This window comes from Podarcis bocagei (assembly GCF_964188305.1).
Source record: "Podarcis bocagei genome assembly, chromosome: 5".
In the NCBI taxonomy this organism is placed as follows: Eukaryota; Metazoa; Chordata; class Lepidosauria; order Squamata; family Lacertidae; genus Podarcis; species Podarcis bocagei.
This window is the reverse complement of record NC_138129.1, coordinates 97,210,745-97,225,032: the sequence shown is the minus strand read 5'-3', so window position 1 is coordinate 97,225,032 and position 14,288 is coordinate 97,210,745.

The following is a 14,288-nucleotide window of genomic DNA, read 5'->3' as shown; positions in this document are numbered from 1 at the left end:
TTGCTGACCCCTGTTCTATGCTCTTCATTTTGGGGAGGTGTACGCTGTATGCCCCCAGGAGCCAAAGTCGCATCACCTTCTGGTTTTTGTTTTGCAAACACTTAGGCCTATCCACATTTCCCAATGGGCAGCTGAGCTGTCTTCTAAAGCAAAGAGAGACACCTTCTGTTGGACGAAGAGATAGCCAGGGTTTCGTCTGAATGGTCCTTGAAAGGGCTATTACTGCGAGGCTTTCTTCTGCTCACAGTTTCAAGTCTCTATCGATCCTTTTGCAAGGGTAACGCTTTCCAGGAGCCCTACGGTCTTTTTCTCTCTCAGCTTCAGCTGCCCCATTATGCTCTGAGGAGGTAGTTGTTTGAAGAACATAGTAAATAATGAATAGGTAATGGACATATCCCGTTTTATGCCTTCAGCCTCTTTTGCCGAACTGTCACTCTCTTGCCCTTGCCATCTCCACCACCTTCCTCCAGACTCCCTCCTTCTTCTCCCCCCCCCCGAAATATTTGCCCCCGCCTAGCTCTTTGCAAAGGGTTATGGGCAGCGCATCCCTTTGAATGGGCTGCGCCAGGAACCCTATTTTCTAGCCTGAGGGCTGCACTTCCTCTGGGACCGCATGCAAGTGGTGCACATGGTCAGAGGCAAAAGTGGGTACGGTAGCAGGTGTGACTTTTACCTCTAAACAGTAGGCCACATTCCAGCCACATGCAAGTCGGAGATTTCTACACACACTTCTCGCCATAGCTGTCAACTTACAGATTTGAAAATAAGGGATCAGCAGCCAAAATAAGGGATTTTCCAAGCAACTACTGAGCCCCTCCGAGCCAAAGGCAGAAAGCCCAGCCAGCAGCCAAACGAAGCCTCAAGCGGTGGTTCCCACAGCACAGCAACATGGCAAAGGGGATGCAGCAAGGAAAACCACTGTCACCTCTCCGCTGGGAAGCGCTGAGCAAAGGCGAGTCCCCAGGCAACGCGGCCGATTTGATCAGCGCAAGCTCCACCCCCCCAGTCGTTCTCTGAAGTCTCTCAGCCCCACTCACCTCACAAAGTGTTCGTTGTGGGGGAGGAAGGGGAAGGAGAATGTTAGCCGCTTTGAGACTCCTTAGGGTAGTGATAAAGTGGGATATCAAATCCAAACTCTTCTTCTTCTTCTCTCCATCAAGACAAACAAGTGGTTTCAATAATGCTCGAAGGACCCAGTCTAGCCAGGCAAAAGCACTCAAGGAAGGCACATAGCAGCACCAGTGAGAAATGTGGCTTGCAGAGACACAAGGCCTAGAAAGACTAACACATAAAACTAATAAAACAAAAACAAAACCCATTTAAAACACATTGTCAGGGAACTGACATCGGAGCGAGAGGCGAAGGGGAGGCTCCCAGATGATGCTGGCGAAGGACCCAGCAGCAGGGGGAGAAACAGCTCAGTAGAGGGGGAAGCCAATCAGCGCAACACCAGGGATAAAGGGGGGCAGACGGGGGAAGTGGAGAGAGGGCTCCAGGACTCTTCACTGGACATCAGTGAGGAGAGCCCAGGTCCTCCGCTACCCACACCTTCCCTGCGCAGAAGACTCCCGCGCAGTGAGAGGAGGAGGAGACTGGGTGTCAAACAACTTTTATGTTGGAAGAGGTTCAAGAAACGCCCACTGACGGATTCTGCCAGTGACTGAGGCAGCCACGATGAGAAGGGGCTGTGCAGTCAGAAAGGTTTAACAAGGCAAATTAACCGAGAAAGGCACCAGTTTACACACGAGTAACTCATACCTATTACACACATCAAACCATTTCATTATCTTATCTTTCGTTCACTTGTTTCCATGACCTCCTCACACCTCCCTTTTTGTATTCCACTTCTGTTAATTGTTTCAGCAATTCCTTTCCATCTTCCTCTGTTTTCTATCCTATAATTATCTTAACACATTCTAACCTTATTTTCCCTTTAATACTCTATTAATCTATTTATACTTAATTCCTTATAACATTTCTACTAAAGCCACATAACTTCATTCCAACATTTTTCTAACATTCATTAATTTTACAGTATTTCTGTAAATAATCTTTAAACTTTTTCCAGTCTTCTTCCACCGATTCTTCTCCCTGGTCTCGGATTCTGCCAGTCATTTCCGCCATTTCCATATAGTCCATCAACTTCAACTGCCATTCTTCCCCATTTTTCCCCCCCAAAATATAGTTCGGCCCCCCACAAGGTCTGAGGGCGGCCCCCGGCTGAAAAAGTTTGCTGACCCCTGGGTCAGATGGTGACTGGCCCAAGGTCACCCGGGGAGCTTCATGGTTGAGTGGGGATTCGCACCCTGGTCTCCCAGGTCATAGTCCTGCACTCTAACCACCATGCCACACTGGTTCAAATCCCTGCCACTGCTTAAAACCACCCTTCTTCTCCACATCCCTCCTTTATTCAAACTTCTGTTCTTGGTTAAAACAGCCATTTAAAAGGGAGGGAGCAGGGGCATGGGGATAGGAGATAAACACGAAAGTGGGGATATGAACAGGACTGTAAAATAGGAGGGTTGTCCGTTTCATAATTTGGCGGAAGGTGAATAGGGAGCATAGTAGTTTAATGGGGTGGGAAGAGGAAGCTGCAGTGAATTTGTTATGTACTGAAGTTCTCACCCTGGGCCTGCAGGGGGATACTGTAGATAGTTTTCACTCAGGTCCACATATGCAAATAAGGGATTGAAAGTGATGTTCAGTGATTGGATAGTTACAGAAAATGGTTACTGTTGCATTCTAGTGGAGCTCTATATAAGCAGACTGGCTGAACCCTTCAGTTCAGTTCTGTTCTGGCCTGTGAATAAACAAGAGCTGTTTGAAGAATCGCTGTGTCGTCTGATATGTTCACCCACAACTTAACAGAATTCATGTGCAGGGGTAGGTTGGCAAGAGCAAAGCACAAAGGGACATAGCTCCTAGTCTAAGATTAAAAAAAGAAGACTTGTTCCCCTCCCCTTATTTAGTGGAACAGAGGACCCACTCTAATAAATTCCATTTTCCCCTACCCCCTCCAGCTGCAAAATGCCCATTGTGTTGCATTTCTGCAAGCTGTGGAGTTTCAATTTGTACCACATCAATAATGCAATGGAGTACTTACTTACATCAGCGAAGGCCCTGGTGATCCATAATTTTTATCCACCGGATTCAAGGGCTGCTCAGCTACCAGGTGAAAGGCTTCTCCCCCCAGGACCTCCTACTATCAACATAGATTAAGGGATGTTAAGAACGTCCGGCCAGCCACCTTGCTTGTTTAGCAGGGTTCCTAATTAACTGTAAGTTTTAAACGCAGCTCCCTGGGACACTGGAAGCCTAGTTCTTATGGAGGCAATATATCTATGTCTGGAGTGTACCAATGGAGATTAGAAAAGGGTTCTCAGGTAGGAGAGAGAGAGAGAGAGAGAGAGAGAGAGAGAGAGAGAGAGAGAGAGAGAGAGGGAACAACCACATACTTCTTTACACACACTCATCTGCTATTATGTCAGGGGAAATGGCTAAAATATTATCTCTGACATCTAGGTTTCTGTTGTGAGATTGTGGTTTCTCTCTTTTTAAAGAGGAGCAAGCCTTTGATACAAGTCCTTACCTGCAGCCTAAAGTGAGACAGCTGAGGGTTTGATGCCAGGGATTTTTCTTAGCTGCAACTTCAGATCTTTAACAGGAAACACCGTGGATGAAGTGTGCATCTGACAGAAGCACTGGAGAAGGGCTTTTGCTCCAGGCCATTAAGACCCCGGCAGTATCACGGTTTGGCTGCAAGGCACTTTGATCCAGGACAGGGCATTCCTCCAACTGCTCTTCCTGCCTTGGCCCTCCCCCACCTCTATGGGGACTTCCCAGCACAGGTGATCATCTGGTTTCTGGAGGCCGTCCAAAGCCAGTTTCTCACACCACAGCTTCTTCGGTATTCTCAAAAAAACGTGTATACAAAGGTAGAAGTTTCACAAATTTCATATTGCCAAGACAGTCAGAGGAAAGCTCATAATAAGTGTTCCGCTCCCTTGGGGGTTCATGACATCCAAGATAGATTGCCCCATACTATTTCAATAATGCATATTGATAAACAAGCCGAGTTGCACCTCCTCCATGGAGAGAAGGCGGGAGATCCTATGGGGGTGGAATTTTTACATCTATTTTCAGTAAATGTATTCATATCTTTCAATTTATTCCAATTAGGGGCCCTTGAAGAACATGATGAATGATTAGGAACACTAGGTAGCCCAGCCCTCCTGGAAATGGGGCAGAACGTGGGCAATTATTTTTATTGCTTTTTAATGTACCATGGCTGTAGCCAATGTGGTTGTTGGGAAGTTTTTGGCATTCCCAATTCAGAAAACTTGCAGGAACAAAGTTTCAGTGGTTAGACTAGGGAAAACAATGTCTGCTAGTGTCATAACCCAATTCACAACCCTGATCCTTTTTCATATAAATATGGGTGTTAATTTCAAGCTGTGTTGAAAGCCACTTTCCCTTCAGCAGATAATTAGTTAAAAAGGAATACCTCCACGATGCAGAAGTTTGTGTCTTCCCCGTAATTAACTTCCCAAATCTACAAGTCTCAATAGCTTCAATGGATCTATTGACTGTTATCACTGTCCTGGGGAAACAGCTAAGGATCCAGCCAGAGATGTGGTGGGGAAATCCCAATTTGGGAGAAAGACAGGATATAAATGCACTAAATAATAATATCTGAAAGCAAAATATGGCAGGGGAGGATGGAGGGTTCTCAGAGTACTCAGTAAGGGAAGCATTGACAATGTTGTTTTATGTTCTCCAAGTTTATTTTTGCCAGCTACTTAAAAAACCTCAAAGACCCGTTCCCCTTCTTCTGCCTAAACCAATCACATACTCCACTGGTTTTATTCTCCAACCCTGACTGATTGGTTTGACCAGCAAATCTCAGGAGCTAGGAGGTGGCCAGCAATCAAGCTCTCCAAAACCCGGAGAAATGATCATGTCTTCACTTTACACAAACAGTTGCATCCCCATTAAAAACGCAGTAATATTGTATAAATGACTCCTAGGCCCTGTCACATATTCCATTCCAATAGAAAAGAAGATAATATTTATCCATTGTGTCTGAAGAGTTTCTGTTAAGAATGGCCATTTCATGATACAAACTATGCCAAGAACAGCGAAAGTATTAGAAAAACTTTAGGACAATGTGATAAAATGCAACTCATTTCAATATTATACTTTTATTAACAGCTTCACATGCAGAACAGAATGGAACGGCAGCTTCTGACCCAACCAAACCAAGTGCACAAGACACGCATGACTGGATGACACTGCTGCAATAAGCATCAAAGCATCCACAGAATCCACGTTCCGATATCCATTCTGAGCCACAAAGAGTCTTCCAGAAAAACAGCCCCGGAACACAATGATCAAGCTATCCAAAAACCCAAATGTGCCAGTCGCGCACAACTGGATGGCGTTCATGAAGTATGCCACGCAACATTCATAGAAGCAAATTAGCCATTCTGGGTCGTCAGCTCTGTTCCAGTTTCTGATGCAGCCAGATGAACCAAATTCATGGGTCATACATGACTCGATGAGGTTCTAGCCCAGTTCTGCTTATTGGAAAAGGTGGGTAGATGATAACACGCTTCCTGGTGGTATTGGCATTGCACTTCCTGGTGGTATTGGCAATATTTAGTGGTACAGATTTCAGCAGCAGTGAAAAGTTAACAAGCCAAACTTGCAACTCTTTGAACCAGGCCATTGTAATTGCACAACTTGTTCTGCTGTCGTGCCTGATGAAATGTACTGTCCCTTGAACTCTGTTTTATTGAGGTGATGACGGCAAGCATTGCCATGCATTGCTATTTTTCTAACCGTGTCTCCTACCTACACAGCTCTCAAACTGCACGACATGATTAGGGGGATAGTGGTGCTTAATGGTACTAAAGCAGCTTCGTAAAGAAAACCAAGGTCATCGTAAATTACACAGGTTTTATTTAGTCTTCTTAACTCTTGTCCTCAGTTCATCATGCATCTCATGTTTTCCATTTATTTCTCATACAGAATAAGAAAAAAATGCAGACTTTTTCCCATTGAAAAGAAGCTGGAAATTCTAAGGACAGTTACTTTGTATTATTTTTTGAAATGTGAATTTCACTGAAAATATGTTTTAATGTTTAATGTTTTAATGTTTCTTACTTAAACTGAGCAATCTTTATAAGAACATCTTTATAAGAACTAGATTTTTTGTTAACGCAAAGTTGGTTCTTTGAAAAATGTGAATGTATCGTATGTACTGTATTTTTCCGTGTATAAGACACCACCTATTTTTGGGGACTCCAAATTAAGAAAACACCCCTCAGCACTACCCATATATAAGACAAGCCCCAATTTTAAACTAACTTTTTTGGTAAAGAAACCTAGTCTTATACACGGAAAAATACGGTACTTTTGCCATAGAACTGCTTTCTTTAAATAAATGACTTGTTTTCGTTTCTCGTTTTCTTATGCCTTTTGCAATAATCATTCTGTTTGCTTCTTCTAGTACAGCATTAATTCATGCAGCTACAGCCAAAGTGAATTATTTTTCTCTAAAGGAAAAGTTAAGAAGGAAAGCTTCACAAACCCTTTGAGCAATTATTGCTGGCGTGTGAGGCTTTTCAGCACCACCAAAGCCAATAAACAAAAAACAATTAGGGCCAACAACACAACTGAGGATCAATGAGCGAGTAAACTTTTAAAATAGCCAAATAGTAAAACAAAGTACTAACTGTGTCTCCTCCCCCTCCTCGCCATTTTTTGGGCTTTTTTCCACTCTTCCACTCCTGCCAAACCAGCTTTCCCCTTCATTTGTCATCTTTTGCCAGCTGAGCAGAACACAGCCCAGAAGCTGTCCCCCCACTCCCCAATTTATCCTAACCCCATAATTCCTGCAACTATCCCAAAATTCTGCAGGTTAGTTTTCTAGGGATACCTCTACAGTGTATTGATGGATTCATTTTAAAAATGCCCACCAAACTAAAAAGATGCTAATCTCTTTTAGTCCACCCACCCAAATAACAAATAACTATAAAAGTTACTTGGCACACAAAAAAACAACAACCCTGGGTCTATCTGTTTGTAATTTGGCCGGTTTCTATGTTGTATGCCATTTCCATATAAATTGCTCACAAAACAATAGGAGCAAACAAAGGAATAAGGGAAAGCCTTCTGTTCCATGCCTTGCTTGTGAGCTTACAGGGGTACCTGGCTGGCTACATCTCAGGATGTAGATATGCCTTGGTCTCACCCAAATAGGCAAGGTTTCTGCTCTTGGCCAGAAAACTGCCGAATGAAAATTTCCCCTTGCCATGCATAGCTAGTTGCAGCAGATGAACAGTCCCTGGAGGTGCCATGCCTGGCGTAGGAAGCTCACCCTCAACAAATTTATGATTACAGTGGTACCTCGGGTTAAGTACTTAATTCATTCCGGAGGTCTGTTCTTAACCTGAAACTGTTCTTAACCTGAAGCACCACTTTAGCTAATAGGACTGCGCCGCTGCTGCGCAATTTCTGTTCTCACCCTGAAGCAAAGTTCTTAACCTGAGGTACTATTTCTGGGTTAGCGGAGTCTGTAACCTGAAGCATATATAACCCGAGGTACCACTGTACTCATGTTTGTAAACAACAGTAGCCAGAAAAATCCAAGTCTTCTCATGTCTGAAATAAAGCCCAAGAATTACACAACTTTGAGAAAACATCTGAAGGCTTAGGGAAGTTTTTAATGTCCAACATTTTATTATTTTTTATATCTTGCTGGAAGCCGCCCAGGGTGGCTGGGGAAACCCATCCAGATGGGCAGGGTATAAACAATATTATTATTATTATTATTATTATTATTTGTCAGGGGTTTAGGTGCAGAGGCACGGGCAAGGGAGGAAACAGAGAGCGAAGGGGAGGAGACAGAGGAAAGGATGAGTGATGACGACGACCCGAGATCTCCCAGTCTTTCCAGTGAATCAGAGGATTCACAGAAAGGAGCACCAGTGGCCAGGGCAAGGGGGGAGTCTAGGGAGGCACCCCAGGAAGATAGAGCCAGAGGAGACTCAGGGGGGAGCAGCTGGAAATCGGGACCAGCGTCACCGCCAGGAAGCAGGGAAGAGGAAAGGAGCCAGGAGGGAAGCGCTGGCAGCTCACCACAGGAGGGAGGGCAGGAGTCAGGAGTGGCCACACCTCCATCGGGGAGCGAAAAAACGGTTAAGAGGAAAGTGGAAGGTTGGGCGCGCGCGCCAAGTTCAAATGCAGAGGAAGGCGGCGCAGTGAGCAGCCCCGAAAGGGAACCGGGTCCTAAAGCCCGGCGCAAGGAGGCAGAAGGGTCTGGGTCAGCGTCAGAAGAATCCCGGAAGGAAGAAGCCCCGGGGGGTAGAGGGACCCAGAAGAGGACAGTCAGGAGGAAAAGGTGGAGCAAGGCTAGGATATTAAGTTGGTGCGCACGGGGCGGAGACTCAGACGGAGCCTCGCCGATCTAGCTAGTAGACGTAGAGTTGCAGACAGCAGCGTGAGAATGGAAACTGTAATTCAATAAAGACTTTTACTTAATGACCGCTGGCTAGCGTGATCCTCTGTGAGCTAGGATCTTGAAGCAGCTCTGACAGTAGGCTCCGTCTCTACATTGTGGGCATCTGCAGCCTCGAGGAGAGGAGAGAAACAGGCGCCCACTAGCGAGCTCACGAACGGCAGGAGACATGACGGCTGAGCAGCAGATAGAGGACCTCAGAAAAGCAGTGGCACAACTGAACGCCGAGGTTCTCGCATCCAGGAAGAGAGAGGACGAGGCAGCTGCCGCCTGCAGGGATCTCCAGGTCAGGTTAGACGTACTGGCAAAGCAACCACCCCGGCAGGAGGGAATTGGGTTGGCGAGACGGACAGGCGGGCTGCTCTCTCACTTCGATGGGAACCTGCAACAGTATCCCAACTTTAGAGCCGACGTACTGTGCGCACTGCAACTGTTGCATAAAGATTTTAGAGATGAACAGGAGAGAGTGGGGTTCATCATGTCCCATCTGCATGGGGAGGCGAAAGCATGGTTGCGCAATTTATGGAGAGATAACGATCCGGCGCTCCAGAATGCGGATGCCTTTATTAAAGCGATGGATGGGTGTTTCTTATCAAGTATTGACATTGATCTTGCACGGAAGGAGGTGCATGGGCTGAGACAAGGGAGGGACAGCGTCAGACAGTATCATGCACGCTTTTTCGCCTTGGTCAGCGCCCTGGAATGGGACAGAGATTCGGCTCCTGTAAGAGACCTCTTTTGGGAGGGACTGCACAACTCGATTAAAGATGAGATAGCGAGGGGGGAGAGACCCCGAACCACCCAGGAGGTCGTTCAGAGGGCACTGGCAGTGGGGGTGAGGCTGGAAGGACGTCCGTGGAGCAAGGACGAAGGACGTGGAGGGCGCGAACCAGCCGGGGGCCCCTCCTTCTTTCCCAGAGAAGCAGCGCGAGCGCAATCCACGCCTCCGCCAGGAGGAGGAGCCGAACCTATGGAGGTTGGAGGTGCAAGGGCTCAGTCAGCAACCAGAGCCCTAGCACCGGCAGCAGTGAAGGCGAAGCCTCCTAGAGGGACCAGGAAGTGTTACGTCTGTGAGCAGCCAGGGCATATGGCGAAAGAGTGTCCCCAGAGGCCCCACAAGCTTACTGCAGCCTCAGCAATGGTGACTGCAGCAACGCAGCAGGGAGGACCACAGCAGGGAAACGACGATGTCTGGCTGGAGGAAGAGGCACTGGGGCCCAGCCAGACGTGTTAGTGACGCAGTCCCCAGAAATTTTACAGCCAGTGAACCCCCTCCCGCCCAAACCAGTAGTGAGGCTCACAGCATCTCTCCAGCTGCCCAATGGAATCACCATGGACGTGCCAATCACCATCGACTCCGGCAGCAACGCGGACTTTATAGGGCAGGAATTTGTCGACAGGCACGCTGTGCAGTTGCTGCCGGCCACACTGCCCCTGCAGGTTGTCACGGTGGATGGCAGGGAGCTGCTAGGGGGGCAAGTGGTGAAGCAGACGCCACCAATGGTGATGCGACTTGGGAATCACAGGGAAGTCATCAGCTTCAACGTCACTCAACTGTCTGACACGCCTATTGTATTGGGTATGAGTTGGCTGGACAAGCACAGCCCAACGATGGCTTGGTTCCAGAGGCAGCTGGTCTTCGGCTCTTCCTTTTGTGCTGAACACTGCATCGTACCCAGGCAGGAAGGAGAGGAAGAGGAGTCACAGCTGCTGCTAGGCACGCTGCAAGCGATTCCCCACAAGTACGCAGAATTTCTGGAAGTTTTCTGCGAGAAGGAGGCGGACAGGCTACCCCCTCACAGACCATATGACTGCAAAATTGACCTGCTGCCGGGGGCGGCGCTGCCTAAAGGGAAGCTGTATTCCATGTCTGAGGACGAACTGCAGGAACTCAAAGACTTCATCGATCATAATTTGGAGCGCGGTTTCATCCGGGAGTCTAAGGCAGTGGGGGGCAGTCCTGTATTCTTTGTTAAGAAGCGAGACACGCCCCAAAAAAGACTCGTAGTGGATTACAGGATTTTGAACAGTGTGACCAAGCCGTCGGACTTCCCCATGCCCCGCATCGACGACCTCCTGGCGAAGGTACGGAAGGGAAAGGTGTTCACCAAGTTGGACCTGCGGGGGGCGTACAACCTCATTCGCATGCGGGAAGGTGATGAGTGGAAGACAGCCATGTTCACGCCACTGGGTACCTACGAATACAGAGTTATGCCTTTTGGACTGCAAAATGGCGCTCACGTTTTTCAAGCATTTATGCATCACGTGTTGGCGGGACTTCTCTACAAGACGTGCGTCTGTTTCTTGGATGACATCCTGATCTTTTCGGAGTCGCAGCAAGAACATGACAAGCACGTCAAGGAAGTGCTGGGCAGGCTAAAGCAACACAGGCTCTACGCCAAGCTGGAGAAGTGCCAATTTGACGTGCCGGAGGTGGATTTTCTGGGCTACAAGCTGTCTGCCAAGGGGCTCGCCATGGACAGCGCCAAGGTTCGAGCGGTGTTGGATTGGAAGAGCCCACGCAACCGGAAGGAGGTCCAACGGTTTGTCGGCTTTGCGAACTTCTATCGCAAGTTTATCAAGGGCTTCGCGATGCAGACGGCGGCCATCACTGACACCCTTAGCTCCAAGAAGAAGAAGTTCATCTGGACAGAGCAGGCGGAGCAGTCCTTTCAGGCCCTCAAGCGTCTCTTCGCGTCGGAAGAGCAGCTGCTTCATGTCAACCCCAGCATGCCGATGAGGGTGGAGACAGACGCTTCGGACAGAGCAGTGGGGGCGGTCCTGCTGCAGAAGGACCCGCAGGGCGTGTGGCGGCCGGGAGCGTTTTACTCCAGGAAGCTCAGCAAGTCCGAGCAGAACTACACCATATGGGACAGGGAGTTGCTGGCCATTCATGCAGCGTTCAAGGCGTGGAGGCACTTTCTGATCGGCGCCAAGCACACGGTGCAGGTTTGCACGGACCACAAGAATCTGGAACACTGGCGCACGGCACAGTTCCTGAACCAGAGGCAGATACGTTGGGCTGAGTTCTTTGCGGACTTCGACTTCCGAATAGAGTATGTCCCGGGGGACACCAACATCATGGCAGACGCTCTCTCCCGCAAGCCACAGTATCTGGAGGACGCAACACCAGCGGCCGCCATGCACATCTTTGCACCGACAGTGTGGGCGTGCGCCGCGGCAACCGTGGACCTAGAGGCGGTGCGGCGAGCGTTGCAGGGGGACTCCTTCGCACAAACGAAGATGGCAGAGGTGCGAGGGGGCAAGGCAGCGGCCGACGGTTTCCAGCTACGAGATGGCTTGCTCATCCGTAAAGGGGCCATCTACGTGCCGGGTGACGAACTTCGAGCCAAGGTGCTACAGCAGCTGCACGACGCACCCACGGCCGGGCACTTTGGCAAGGAGAAGACGGTGGAATTAGTAGCCAGGGATTTCTGGTGGCCTGGAATGAGAGGGGAGGTCGCAGACTACGTAGCGAGGTGTGACACCTGCCAGAGGGCAAAGCCGGTGCACAAACCGCCGGCTGGACTGTTGGAGCCGCTGCAAACTCCGGTCGAACCTTGGGAAAGGGTGGCTCTGGACTTTGTCACGGATCTGCCCAGCTCAAGGGGCAAGACGGCAGTGTTGGTGGTGGTGGACCTGTTCTCCAAGATGGCGCATTTCATTCCGTGTGCTAAGGTGGCCACGGCGGAGCAAACCGCCAAACTGTTCATAGACCACGTGTTCAAGGTTCACGGTCTGCCACGGTCTATTCTGTCCGACCGCGGGCGGCAGTTCATCTCGAACTTCTGGCAGAAACTGATGGGCTTCCTAAACGTCAAGATCAATCTGGCGTCGGCGAGACACCCGCAGACCAACGGGCAAGCGGAGCGAGCCAATGCCATCATGCAGCAGTACCTGAGATGTTATGCAAACCAACAGCCTGCGACGTGGGTGGATTACCTGCCGCTTGCAGAGTTTGCCTACAACAACACGAAGCACGTATCCACGGGCGTCACGCCGTTCTTCGCCAACAACGGGCGGCACCCTAGAACCTTTCCGGGACTGGAATGCAGGGGAGAAGGGGAGCCGCAGTCAGCAGATGCGTTCGCGTCGGAGCTGCAGGAAGTCCACGATCAGCTGCGGCGCCACCTGGAGCTGGCTAAACACGCATACAAGGTACAAGCGGACAAACACAGAAGGGTTGGCGAAGAGCTCCACGTGGGAGACTGGGTCTGGTTAGCAGCCCACGCAGTGCCGGCCAGGTCGTTGGCCAAGAAGAAACTAGGGCATAAACAACTGGGGCCCTACCAAGTCGAAGAGCAGGTCAACCCGGTGGCTTTCAGGCTGGCGCTTCCGGAGGGTTCCAGAATGCATCCGGTGTTCCACAGATCAGTGCTCACTCCCTACAAGGCACCGCACAGGTTCCAGGAACCCGGAACGGCGCCGAGTCCGCTCAGAGAAGGAACGGGGCACGCGGGAGTGGCACAGGAGGAGCGCATCAACGAAGTCACGGAGATTTTGGACTCCAGATGGGGGGAAGAGGGAGTAGAATACTTTCTCGCCAGGGAGGGCACCCCGGCCAGTGCGAACAGCTGGGTGCCAGGCTACGCTTTAGACGAACCTCTGCTCAAAGACGAGTTTCATGCCCTCTTCCCACATAGACCTATGCCAGCAGACTTTTTCGACGACTGGCTTTTCACGCCCACGCTTTCGGACAGCACGTTCAGGGGGTTCGACTCGGACGAGGAACCAACACGAGACGTCCGTTCCCCGGAGGGGTCACCCTCGGGATCTGTCTCAGAACCCTCGTATTGGTGGGACGATAGGCCGGAGGAGCAGTTCCGCAGGAAGTGGCTGGACTGTTCCGGCCGAGCAACGCCGCCTGGAGGAAGTGCGGGAGAGACGGACATGGACATTTTCGGGGACGACCCTGGTTTCGAGCACGGCGGCACAGAGATGGAAGAGGAGGTGACTGTCGTCAACGAGAGCAGAGAGGAAGACCTGGAAGAGTTCCGCTGGAGGCCTGCCACGGGAAGCGACCGATATCCGACGTTCGTCCCTTTGCAACAGCAGCCCCCAGCTCCAGCACCGGAAGGAGGGGAGGGGGGACTGGGGGGCTTCGAGGGGGGGATGGATGTCAGGGGTTTAGGTGCAGAGGCACGGGCAAGGGAGGAAACAGAGAGCGAAGGGGAGGAGACAGAGGAAAGGATGAGTGATGACGACGACCCGAGATCTCCCAGTCTTTCCAGTGAATCAGAGGATTCACAGAAAGGAGCACCAGTGGCCAGGGCAAGGGGGGAGTCTAGGGAGGCACCCCAGGAAGATAGAGCCAGAGGAGACTCAGGGGGGAGCAGCTGGAAATCGGGACCAGCGTCACCGCCAGGAAGCAGGGAAGAGGAAAGGAGCCAGGAGGGAAGCGCTGGCAGCTCACCACAGGAGGGAGGGCAGGAGTCAGGAGTGGCCACACCTCCATCGGGGAGCGAAAAAACGGTTAAGAGGAAAGTGGAAGGTTGGGCGCGCGCGCCAAGTTCAAATGCAGAGGAAGGCGGCGCAGTGAGCAGCCCCGAAAGGGAACCGGGTCCTAAAGCCCGGCGCAAGGAGGCAGAAGGGTCTGGGTCAGCGTCAGAAGAATCCCGGAAGGAAGAAGCCCCGGGGGGTAGAGGGACCCAGAAGAGGACAGTCAGGAGGAAAAGGTGGAGCAAGGCTAGGATATTAAGTTGGTGCGCACGGGGCGGAGACTCAGACGGAGCCTCGCCGATCTAGCTAGTAGACGTAGAGTTGCAGA